This window comes from Hyaena hyaena, unplaced genomic scaffold (assembly GCF_003009895.1).
Source record: "Hyaena hyaena isolate Hyena2069 unplaced genomic scaffold, ASM300989v1 scaffold_251, whole genome shotgun sequence".
NCBI lineage: Eukaryota > Metazoa > Chordata > Mammalia > Carnivora > Hyaenidae > Hyaena > Hyaena hyaena.
In genome coordinates this window covers 2,154,313-2,165,003 of record NW_024080883.1, presented here as the reverse complement: position 1 = coordinate 2,165,003, position 10,691 = coordinate 2,154,313, and the positions used below count along the sequence as shown (strand labels likewise).

General features: G+C 39.0%; 1 long non-coding RNA gene across 1 annotated transcript; it reads left to right on the top strand.

Annotated features, from left to right (window-relative positions):
* The first annotated feature begins 4,493 nt into the window (after positions 1-4,493).
* On the top strand, positions 4,494-10,315 carry LOC120240279. The gene is made up of 3 exons (XR_005530622.1): positions 4,494-4,799; positions 7,258-7,437; positions 9,306-10,315. It is a non-coding gene; the product is annotated as an uncharacterized LOC120240279 (long non-coding RNA).
* The last annotated feature ends 376 nt before the right edge of the window (positions 10,316-10,691 follow it).

Sequence of the window (10,691 nt, the reverse complement as noted above, 5' to 3'; positions counted from 1 at the left end):
TAAGCGTCCGACTTGCGCTTAGGTCAGGATCTCGCGGTTCGTGGGTTCGAGCCCCGCGTCGGGCTCTGTGCTGACTGCCAGCTCAGGGCCTGGAGCCTGTTTCAGAGTCTGTGTCTCCCTCTCTCTGACCCTCCCCTGCTCACGCTGTCTCTCTCTCTCCTAGAAATAAATAAAAATCTTTTTAAAAAATTTCTTCCCCTGTAAACTCAGAAAAATAGTGAAAAGCTGTGGTTGTCAAGCTATATCTGATGTGTTTGGGGGTAGAATGTAAAGCAGGAACTAAAATATTACAAATGTGAAAAGAATATTCAAGGATCATTCCCTTTGCATTGGGAAGGTGTTCAGTAATCCAGTCCTCAAAGTCAGCAGGGATGAAACTACTTTCATGGATAAATTGAGTTGTACCCCAAAATATAGTACCCATAAGCCTGGCTTCCTCGTCTACCTAGGCTGGAATACCCAGAGTTATTAATATATTCCCATAGAATTATTGAGTTATGACTGTGTTAGTGGCAGCAGTAATATTATTTCAACATCCAGCACCAAAATTCCTCTTGACGGGGTAGTCTTGTTACCTCCCTGACTGACAGGGCCCTATCTGATCCTCTTTGACTTGGTCCCCTCTGGCCTATCTCCTCCCTTCTCCTGCATACTTCACTCTAGCCTCACCAGCCTCCTTGCTATTCTTGGAAAATGTGCCTGGTATTCCTGTGCCTGGGGGCCTGTGCTGCAGCTCTTCTCTCTCATCAGGATAAATCTTACTTTACTTATCCAAATGACTCATTCTTTCACCTACTTCAAGTTCGAGCAAAAGCCACCTTACCAGTGAAGACTTCCCTGACCACCTATTTAAAATGGAATATTGCCTTCACCCTTCCTCCTTTACTTTCCTCAACAGCACTTATCATCAAATATGCTATATGTTACACATATAAATAAAATATGAGATGAGATATCTGAGACCGAATAACAACCAGAAGAAGGCTTAACCCTGCTATTAAAAGGACAAAAAAAGGTTGGTTGATTCCAAAGCAAAACCCAACTTATGCTGCATGTCAAAAACAAAGACATGCCTAAAACGAAATAATTCAGAAATGCTAGTGAAGAAAGGATGGGCAAAGGTAAACCAAGAAAATGCAAAAAGAAAAAAGAAAAATACTGTCATAGGAGATTCAGTTAACTAGAGTTCCATCCAAAAGCCATGACTGAGACAAAGAGCATCTGATAATATACTAAAGACTACAATTCACAGTGCAAATAAAATATTTATGGAAAATATGCAGCAAGTAATACAGTAGGTTCTTTCTTAGAAAGTACAAGAGATTCAAAGAGAACAGAACTACATGCATAATAGTAAACTTTAGTACACTTCTCTTAGTCCAAAACAAAAAAAAATTGTACAAAAAAATCATTCACAAGAATTTACTCTAATTTACATATAGACGCATGCATACCTAAAATAATTACATACAGAAAAATACAAATAACATTTTGCAACAATATAATGAAGGTAAAAATCCCTCACCATCAAAACATTAAGAAAACCTTCTCACCTTAAAATTTAATTTTTTCTATTAAACATACCTTGGCTTAAAGGGAAATACCAATTGATACTGAGAGTTTCTAGGAAAAAAAACAATGGAAACATGACATCAGAGTCTACAAGATAATGGTAAAAAGTATTCACAATAAAATTCATGGATTTACATATTATAGTGATAAAAATGAGCCAAATCAATGAGATATCACACTCAAAAAGAAACATTTAAGTCTTGCTTTGTATGTTTTGTTTTCCACTTTGGATTTATTTTTCTTTCTAATTAAACAACCTAGATTAGAAAACAACCTGAAAAAACTAAACCTAGATTCATTAAATTGGATTTGGCAATTTTATAATTAGCTATAATACTGTCACTATTATTTTAAAACTATATGTTATAAGAAAAATTAAATAAGTAATTTTATTAATATTATTAGTTATCATACATTTCTGTAAAAAGTGATACAATGTAAAATCAAATAAGTAAAAAAATTGGTTTCATTAGAAATGGAATATCAGCACAAACTTATGATTTATTTTTATCTTTCTTTGAAAAACTATACATTTCCTAGATCTTGCATTGTAAAGTCTGAAAAGTAATAACAACAAGCTGTTTAGCCATGAATATTCCTAAGGGCATAGACTGTGCTCACCAAATATGATTTTCACTGAAAGTAATGAGGACTCCTTTGAGAAATGGCTGGGTTTTGTCTAGAGCAGTAAATGAAACTGTTCCAATATGAGACTGGGACTCTTACAGCATCAGAAAGCAAGGAAGCTATCAGAACATTTGCGGTTGTCAAATGAACACAGGAGCCAAAGATGGGCAATTTGAGCTTTAAAATGAATAATCACTGCAATTACATGAAAGTGAAAATAGAGATTCCAGTAGAATCAATGGAAAACTCCTAAAAACAATAGGAAATTCAATATGGTAGCAAGATGTAAAATTACATATAAAAATCAATACCTTCATATATTTAAGCAATGAGCAGTTATAGGGAAAAATAGAAGAGCAGACCCCATATACATCAACAACAAAAGGAAAAATACTGTAGGAATATAACAAGAAATGGGAAAACCTTCTATGAGAAAAACTGTAAAGCCTTCCTAAAAGACACAAAGCTGGAATGTAAATAAAAGAAAAAGTAAACCTCACTCTCCAATAGACTAACACAAAATCATAAACTGATAGAAATTTTTCAAGTATTTTTATGGCTCTAGATTCTACAGTTCATATGGAAAAAATAAATGAGAATATCTAAAAGAGAGGGGGAAAAACAGTTATAAGACAGGCCTAGCTCTACCAGATATTGTTGTATGTTATACATTTTCTGTAATGAAAACAGTATATGAGTACACATATACTCATGAATGAAAACACATGAGTAGACAATCAGACCAACAGAAAAAACAGAAAATACAGACCCAAGTACAAAGTGAAAATTTATGTATGTGATAAAAGTGGTGCCTCAAATCACTGGGAGAATAGTGTACTTTTTAAAATTGAATGTTGGGGTGCCTGCTGGCTCAGTCACTTAAGCAACGGACTTCAGCTCAGGTCATGATTTCACATAGGCTCCAGGCCCACATCAGGCTCTTTGCTGTCAGCATGGAACCTGCTTTGAATCCTCTGTCCCTCTCTCTCTGCCCCTCCCCTGCTATCTCTCTCTCTCTCAAAATAAAATAGCTTTAAAAAATAATAATATTAAATGTTAAAAAAGCTAAATGGACCTTTGAAAATACATAACATTGGATTTAATATTACCTAGATGGAATTGCAGCAAAAAAAATTTTTTTTTAACTTTTTTCAACGTGAATCTTATAATGAAAAACCAATCTTGAGTATGCATATTGAAGGCTATTCTGGGAAACCACTGGCCTGAACTTTTCAAACATGTCAATGCCAAAAATAAAAATAAAAAAGGCTGGGGAAGTGTTCTAAATTGAAAGGAACTAAAGAGACTTATTAACTAAATGCGATCTGTAATCCTTGTTAAATCCTGGATTTATATTTTACAAACACTAATAAAGTAAGCAAGGTTTGGGAGGGGTTTGGGGACCATTGAGGAAATTCGAATCTGAATTCTACATATTCAATTATAATAATGTAACCATGTTTAGTGGGTTCCGACCCTCTATGTCTCTGGGGCTCACGCTACGTTGTCTAAAGACATTGTATTGTAATTTTATGGGACAGTAGTCCTCAGTAGGGGTGACTTGCCTGCTCTCCCCTACACACATTTGGCAGCATCTAGAACCGTTTTTAATTGTCACAGATGGGGGCCAGGGAGGGCTGTTGCTGGCATCTAGTGTACGTTGGCCAAGGATGCTACTAAATAGTCTACAATGACCGAGGCAGCTCCTCTCCCCACACCCCACAACAAAAAGTCATCTTTCCTATAAGGGGCGCCCGGGTGGCTTAGTCGGTTAAGCGTCCGACTTCGGTTCAGGTCATGATCTCGCTGTTCGTGGGTTCGAGCCCTGCGTCGGGCTCTGTGCTGACTGCCAGCTCAGAGCCTGGAGCCTGTTTCAGAGTCTGTGCCTCCCTCTCTCTCTGACCCTCCCCTGCTCACTCTGTCTCTCTCTCTCCTAGAAATAAATAAAAATATAAAAAAAAATCATCTTTCCTATAAAACGTCAGTAGCGTCTTGGTTGAAAACCTAGGTGCGGGAGAATCCCCTACTCTTAGAAGACAGACAGACATTAGACTGAAATAAATGAAACTGTCCTTTGAGCAGGTGAAACTACTGGTAACATTTAAGGGTGAAGGGTTATGATGTTCATACTGACTCAGACTGTTCATTTAGAAACCGCTGTACGCGTCCTCCCGCCGCGGCTGGCTGGCTTCCCTCCTCCCTCCAGGAGCCGGTAGGGACGCCCCCCCGCGCGGGTGCGGAGCTGACCGGCGGAGCCTGCGCGCTGAGAGGAGCCTGCCAGCGGCCACTGCGCATGCGCCGGCAGCTCGCCGGACTCCCGCAGCGCGTCTCCGAAAGTTCCAGTGCGGCGGGTGGACCACCGTCCAGCACAGCTGCACGCACCAGAGAAGGGAAAAGAAAACTCCCCGGGGGCTCCGTTGGCTTCTCTGGGAGTGACAAAGACGCTTTTCCACTTGAAGCCCGGAAGCTTCCTCCTTTGCAATCCGATAAGGGCTGCAGTGAGCGCCGCTCATCCTTTTGAAGCCACCTTGCCAGGAAGAGCCGGTTGTGGGTGCACCCGCGGTGCCTGGCCGTCCCCTTCCAGGCTGGATTCTGCGGAGGTGAGTTTTAATACTCTCTTTAGTGCATTCCCCCCTTCCTGTGTCTGACGAGCCTGGGCAGTACGACATCTCGTGATACTACCTGGGACTCAAAGTGCCCCGGGCAGGCGCATTCCACACGCGGCGCCTCACCAGCAACCGCTAATCTAGGTGACGTTTTAAACACCTTACAGTTCTTTAGCTTAGAGTCCCTTAGTCAAGGAGTTGGCACACTTTTCCTGTGAAGAGCCAGATAGCAAATATTTTAGGATTTGGACGCCAGGAACGATCTCTGTCGCATATTTGTCTCTGTTTCAACAACCTCTTAAAAATGTAAAAAAAAAAAAAAAAAAAATCTTAGCTGCTGGTCTTTAAAAAACTTGCAAATTATAATGATTAGGTTGCTCATTCATTTTACTCGACACGACGCTAGAGTTTCTTTCTGGCCTGCACCCTATCCCAGGTCCTACCACAGTCCAGTCAGGACTTGGGCTGTAACCCACCACGTTTACTGGACTTCACCTGCCCAGATTAGTTTTCAATATTTCTGGGTCCCTACACCTCTGCTCTTCCTCCCTGCTGGATGGCCCCCGGTGAATTCCTGGCAGTCGGCAAGGCCACCAAGAAACCCTCAGACAAGCAGCCAAACCCTCCTTTATTCTAAAATGGCAATTGCTTCCTATCTGGAAGCAGAAACGAAAGTTCCTAAATTTTTAATAAATTAGAATAAAGGTAATACGGGAGTTTGTCAGGCAATCGTATTTGTATAACATTTTTTTCTAGTGCTAAACGCAATATATGTTCACTATGGTAATTGGGAAAATACTGAAAAATATATAGGGGAGAATAAAAATTTTCCATAACCCAACATACCAAAAAAGAAAAAAGAGAGAGAGAGGAGAAGAAGAAGAAAAAACCCTACTCAATATTTATGTATTCTTTTGGTCCTTTTTTTCAATATACACTAATAGGACAACTTACTGACCAACTGGGCTTTTGAAAATATTTCCTAAGAAACCTCCAAAATACAGAAGAGTGTGCAAACTATAAATGTACAGTTCAGTAAAATGTCAGAGACTAACACGGATGTACCCTTGTAGCCACCATCCTAATCAAGAAATAGACCATTCCTAGGACCCCTCATCCCCTGCCCAGTCAGGGGCAGCTTCTCCCCAGATATAACCACTGTCTTATCCTCCCAAATACGTAGATTAGTTTTGTCTGTTCTTGAATTTCAATGAAATGAATTATTCATTAAGTTTTCTATAATATTTGGTTCTTTTGCTTTTATATTATAATTAAGATTAAGCCATATTGTTGCTTACAACAGGTCTTTTTTTTTTAGTTATTGTATGCGGTTGGGCATTCCATTATATGAATATAACACATTTTATGTATTATAGTGTTTTTTAAGTAACAGATTTATTGAGATATAATTCTTCTAGCATACAATTCATCCATTTAAAGTATACAATTCAGTAGGTTTTTTAGTACATTCACAGATGCAATCATCCTCACAATCTTAGAACATTTTCATCACCTCAAGCAACTCCATACTCTTTAGCTAACATTTACATGTCCCCCCATCCTCTCCAACCCTACCTAATCACAAATCTACTTTCTATTTTTATAGGTTTGCCTTTTGTGGACATTTCATAAAAATCGAATCATAGAGTCTTTTGTGACTGGTCCCTTATACTGATGCTGGATATTCATGTTTTTTCAAGGTTTGGGGCTATTACAAATAATATTACTGGAAACATTATTATACATATCTATATGCTATTTGTATCGATGGATAGGTTTTTATCACATAGATACATATTTCTATGAGATACATATCAAAGAGTGGAATGGCTCCGACAAAGGTTATGCTTACGGTTAGTTATAGTTGATCCAAACTGTTTTTTAAATTGACACCCCCACCAGCACTCGATATAATGAGTTTTTATTGCTTCACACCCTCACCAACATTTGGTGGTTGTGTGATTTCAATTTATACTTCTCTGATGACTGATGAAAAAGAACATCTTTTCATGTGATTATTAGTCATTTGAATATCCTCTTTTAGTAAAGCACCTATTGAGTCTTTTTTTTTTTTTCTGTTGGGTTTTTGTTTTTTTCTGCTTGACTTCTTTATTCTAATGTGAGTCCATTTTCATTTATAAGTACTGACAAAAAAACAAACAAAAAAAAAACACACCTTTCCCTAGTCTGTTGCTTGCATTTTAATTATCTCACTATTAAACTTTAATGAATGTAACTTTGTTATTTTTATTAAAGTCTAATTTATAAAATTTCCTTTATGGTTCATCCCTTTGCTGTCCTGCTTAAGAAATGATTGCCTACAAGGACTTTCTCCTAGGTTACATCTAAAAAAATACTGTTTTTCTTTGAACATATGGATCTAACCATGTAGAATGGATTTTGTAGCATGGTATGAAGTAAGGGTTAATTTTATTATTATTTTTTTACATAGCCTTCCTACTGACCACAGTCCTAAAGACCATCCTTTTCCCACTGGCAGCACTGCCTTTGTCATAAACCAATAGAAAGGCGAATCAACACATGTTGGAATCAATACACAAGGACTTTAAAATAACCATGAGAAATGCATCTAAGATCTTATTAAAGAGAAAAAGATAAAATTGATGAAGAGGTAGGAAATCTCAAGAGAGATACAGATAATAGTTTTAAAGTTTTTTTAATGTTTATTTTTGAGAGAGACAGCGTGATAAGGGGAGGGGCAGTGAGAGAGGGAGACATAGAATCCGAAGCAGGCTCCAGGCTCTGAGCTGTCAACACAGAGCCCAACATGGGGCTCGAATCCACAAACCACGAGATTAGGGACCTGAGCCAAAGTCGGACACTTAACTGACTGAGCCACCCAGATAATAGTTTTAAAAATGGAAATCCTAGAATTGAAAAGTACAGTATCTGAAATTATTTGATAGGTTTATCAGTGGTTTGGGCACGACAATTAAAGAATTATTGAACTTAAAGATAGGTCACCAGAAATCATCCAAATTTAACCTGAGGGAAAAAATGTTTTTAAATAAGCAAAGCATCATTGACTATGGAATAGTATTAAGTGGTCTAACATACATGAAAGTGAACTCCCAAAAAGCAAGGAAAGAGAGTATGGCACAGAAAAATATTTGAAAAAAATATTAGCAAAAGATTTCCAAATGTGTTCAAATATATTTTATCCAGGATGTTTACTTGTTTTCAGTGGAGTGTTGATTCTAATATCCTAGCTTGTTATGAATGGAATTTAGAAGTTAACATAAATCTGTATCAATGAGCAGCTGGCCTTTTTTTGAGAGGAGGTGCTGAGGGAGAGAGAGAATCTTAAGCAGGCTCCATGCCTAGTGAAGCCTGAAGCCTTGGAGCCCCACGTGGGGCTCGATCCCACAACCGTGAGATCATGATCTGAGCCAAAATGAGGAGTCAGATGCTTAACTTACTGAGCCACCCTGGCATCCATAGGACATTTTAAAGTCACACAAAATGTGGAAAAATACCTTGTTGGTTGGAACCATCTTGAGTATTACTGTACTTTTATAAATGCTATCTACTCACTAAAGGCCAGTAGGACCACCCCAATCATGATAATATCAAAATGTCCTCAGTTTTTCCAAATATCTCTTGGTGCATAACATAGCCCTGCATACATTGACCCCTCTTTCCGGTGATCTGCTACTACCTCCTTTATCCACTCCTTTTTGAACCCTATCTTCTTATCTCATATCTCTGAAACCAAAATGATCTCTTTCCATCTCCCAGCTTTTAGGATCAATTTTCCGTCATCCCAAATGTTCCTCCCCCAAATAGCCATATGACCGATTGTTTTCTCCTCCTCAGGTCTTTGTTCACATATTATTTCCTCAGCACAACCTGTAGATAAAACAAGACAAAACAAAAGCCGTGCACATTCTTCTCCACCCCCCCCCCAGTTTATTTTTACCTATAGCCTTTCTTTGTATTTTAATTACAGAATTTGCTATTGTCTCACTTTCCCCACCATTAGAAAATAACTTCCTGTGAGGCAGCAGAGAAATTTACCAGTTTTGCTTTCTGTAGTATCTTCAATATCAAAAAGGAGTAAAACACTATAATTCTTAACATCTATCTCAGGGCTGACATGTGGGCAATGTTAATTTATTCCTAATAACCCCCTATATCTTTCAGGGTATTCCCTCAGTTTTCATGAATAAGAAACCCTGATAGTACACCAGCAATTTACATGTTTAAGGTATGTCTGAGTTTCTTAGCAAAAAGAATTATAGCAGTCAAAACTCCAGCTTTTTTACCAAGGAGAGTAAGAAATATGACTTGACTGTTTCCAAAGCAACAAAAAGCTTTACCAGATTTAAGTAGACTAAAGGTTCCTCCTTACAAGATTGAAGTACCCAACCAAATTCATGAGAGCCCCCTCACAAAGGAAAACTGCTTAGAGCTATCGTCACAAAAATTTTTGCCTATTCAATTATAAGCTAATTTGAATCAACGTTTTTTTTTCTTTAGGCGTTCAGGCTTCAAGATGGATGATGAACTTTCAAAAAGGAAAGAGATGGAAAATCATCAAAATTACCATAAACTGTGCTGCCAACTGAATATATTTTCCTTTGTAGCATGTTCAGAGTCAAGGAAGATTTTATTCCTGCATTATGTAATCCACCGACAGCCTCCTTACCTACTGTCTTAATCCAGGTTATTCCTGAATGCAGAGCCTGAGACAAAGGTACACACGTTCTATTTAGGAATGTGATCCCAGGGAGCAGGAATAAAAGAGGATTGAACAGGGGTAAGAAGAAAAGAAAATCCAAGCAAAACAGGTAGTATAATCAAGTAGTTCAGTTGTTAACAGGTACTTAGTGCATGCAGATCCTCCTCAGGAGCCTTACCCAACCTTGTCTCAGAACATCCTTTGTCCACCCAAAGGATGAAAGGGAGAAGCATTTAGTTCTCAGCAGCAGCCTCCTGCTTGCTGAGGGCTGCTCCCATGGGATGTTAACTTCTCTATCTCTATGGGTCGCTTAGAGAGGACAGCCTCACTGGCACCAGAACATGACATGTTGCCGCATCAGAAAAGTCTTGGGACAGGAAGCTAGATCCTTGGTGTGTACCTGAAGTGAGGCACTGTCAGCACAGAGCAGGGTGAAACCTACTCCAAACTTCACCAGAGCTGTGGCTGGAATCAGAGGTTAGAGAGATATGGAACAGTGCACAAGAGGCATCTTCTAAGCCTACAGAAGGTGCCCTTAGCCTAGTCCAAATCTATAGCCTCCTTTCTATCATCAAAATTTCAGTATCCAGAACAAGGTTGTTGAAGGGGTGAAATTAGGAAGGTTAAATGTATTACAAGATATATGTTAATAATAGTTTTAGCCTTGAGTGATGTTTAAAAAAATAGAAATTGACATTAGAACTTGGAAGATTAGGAGAGCCTGTGTGGTACAGTTGGTTGAGCATCTGACTAGGATTTGGCTCAGGTCATGATCCCAGGGTTTTGGGATTGAGCACTGTGTTGGACTCTGTGCGGAGCATGGAGCCTGCTTAAGAGTCAGTCTCTCTCTCTCTCTCTTTCTCTGTCTCTCCCTCTCCCTCCCTCCCTCCCTCTCTCTCTCTCTCTCCCCCCCCCTTCCCTCCCTCTCTCTCTGTCCCTCCGTCTTTCCTACTCTCTCTTTCAAATAAAATAATTTTTCAAAAATGCTTTTTAAAAAACACCTGGGTGGATCAGTGTGTAAAGTACCTGACTTTACTCAGGTCAGGTCATGATCCTATAGTTTGTGAGTCCAAGCCCCACGGTGGGCTCTGTGCTAACAGCTCAGAGCCTGGAAACTGCTTTGGATTCTATATCTCCCTCTCTCTCTCTGTCCCTCCCCTGCTTATGCTCTGTCTCTCAAAAAT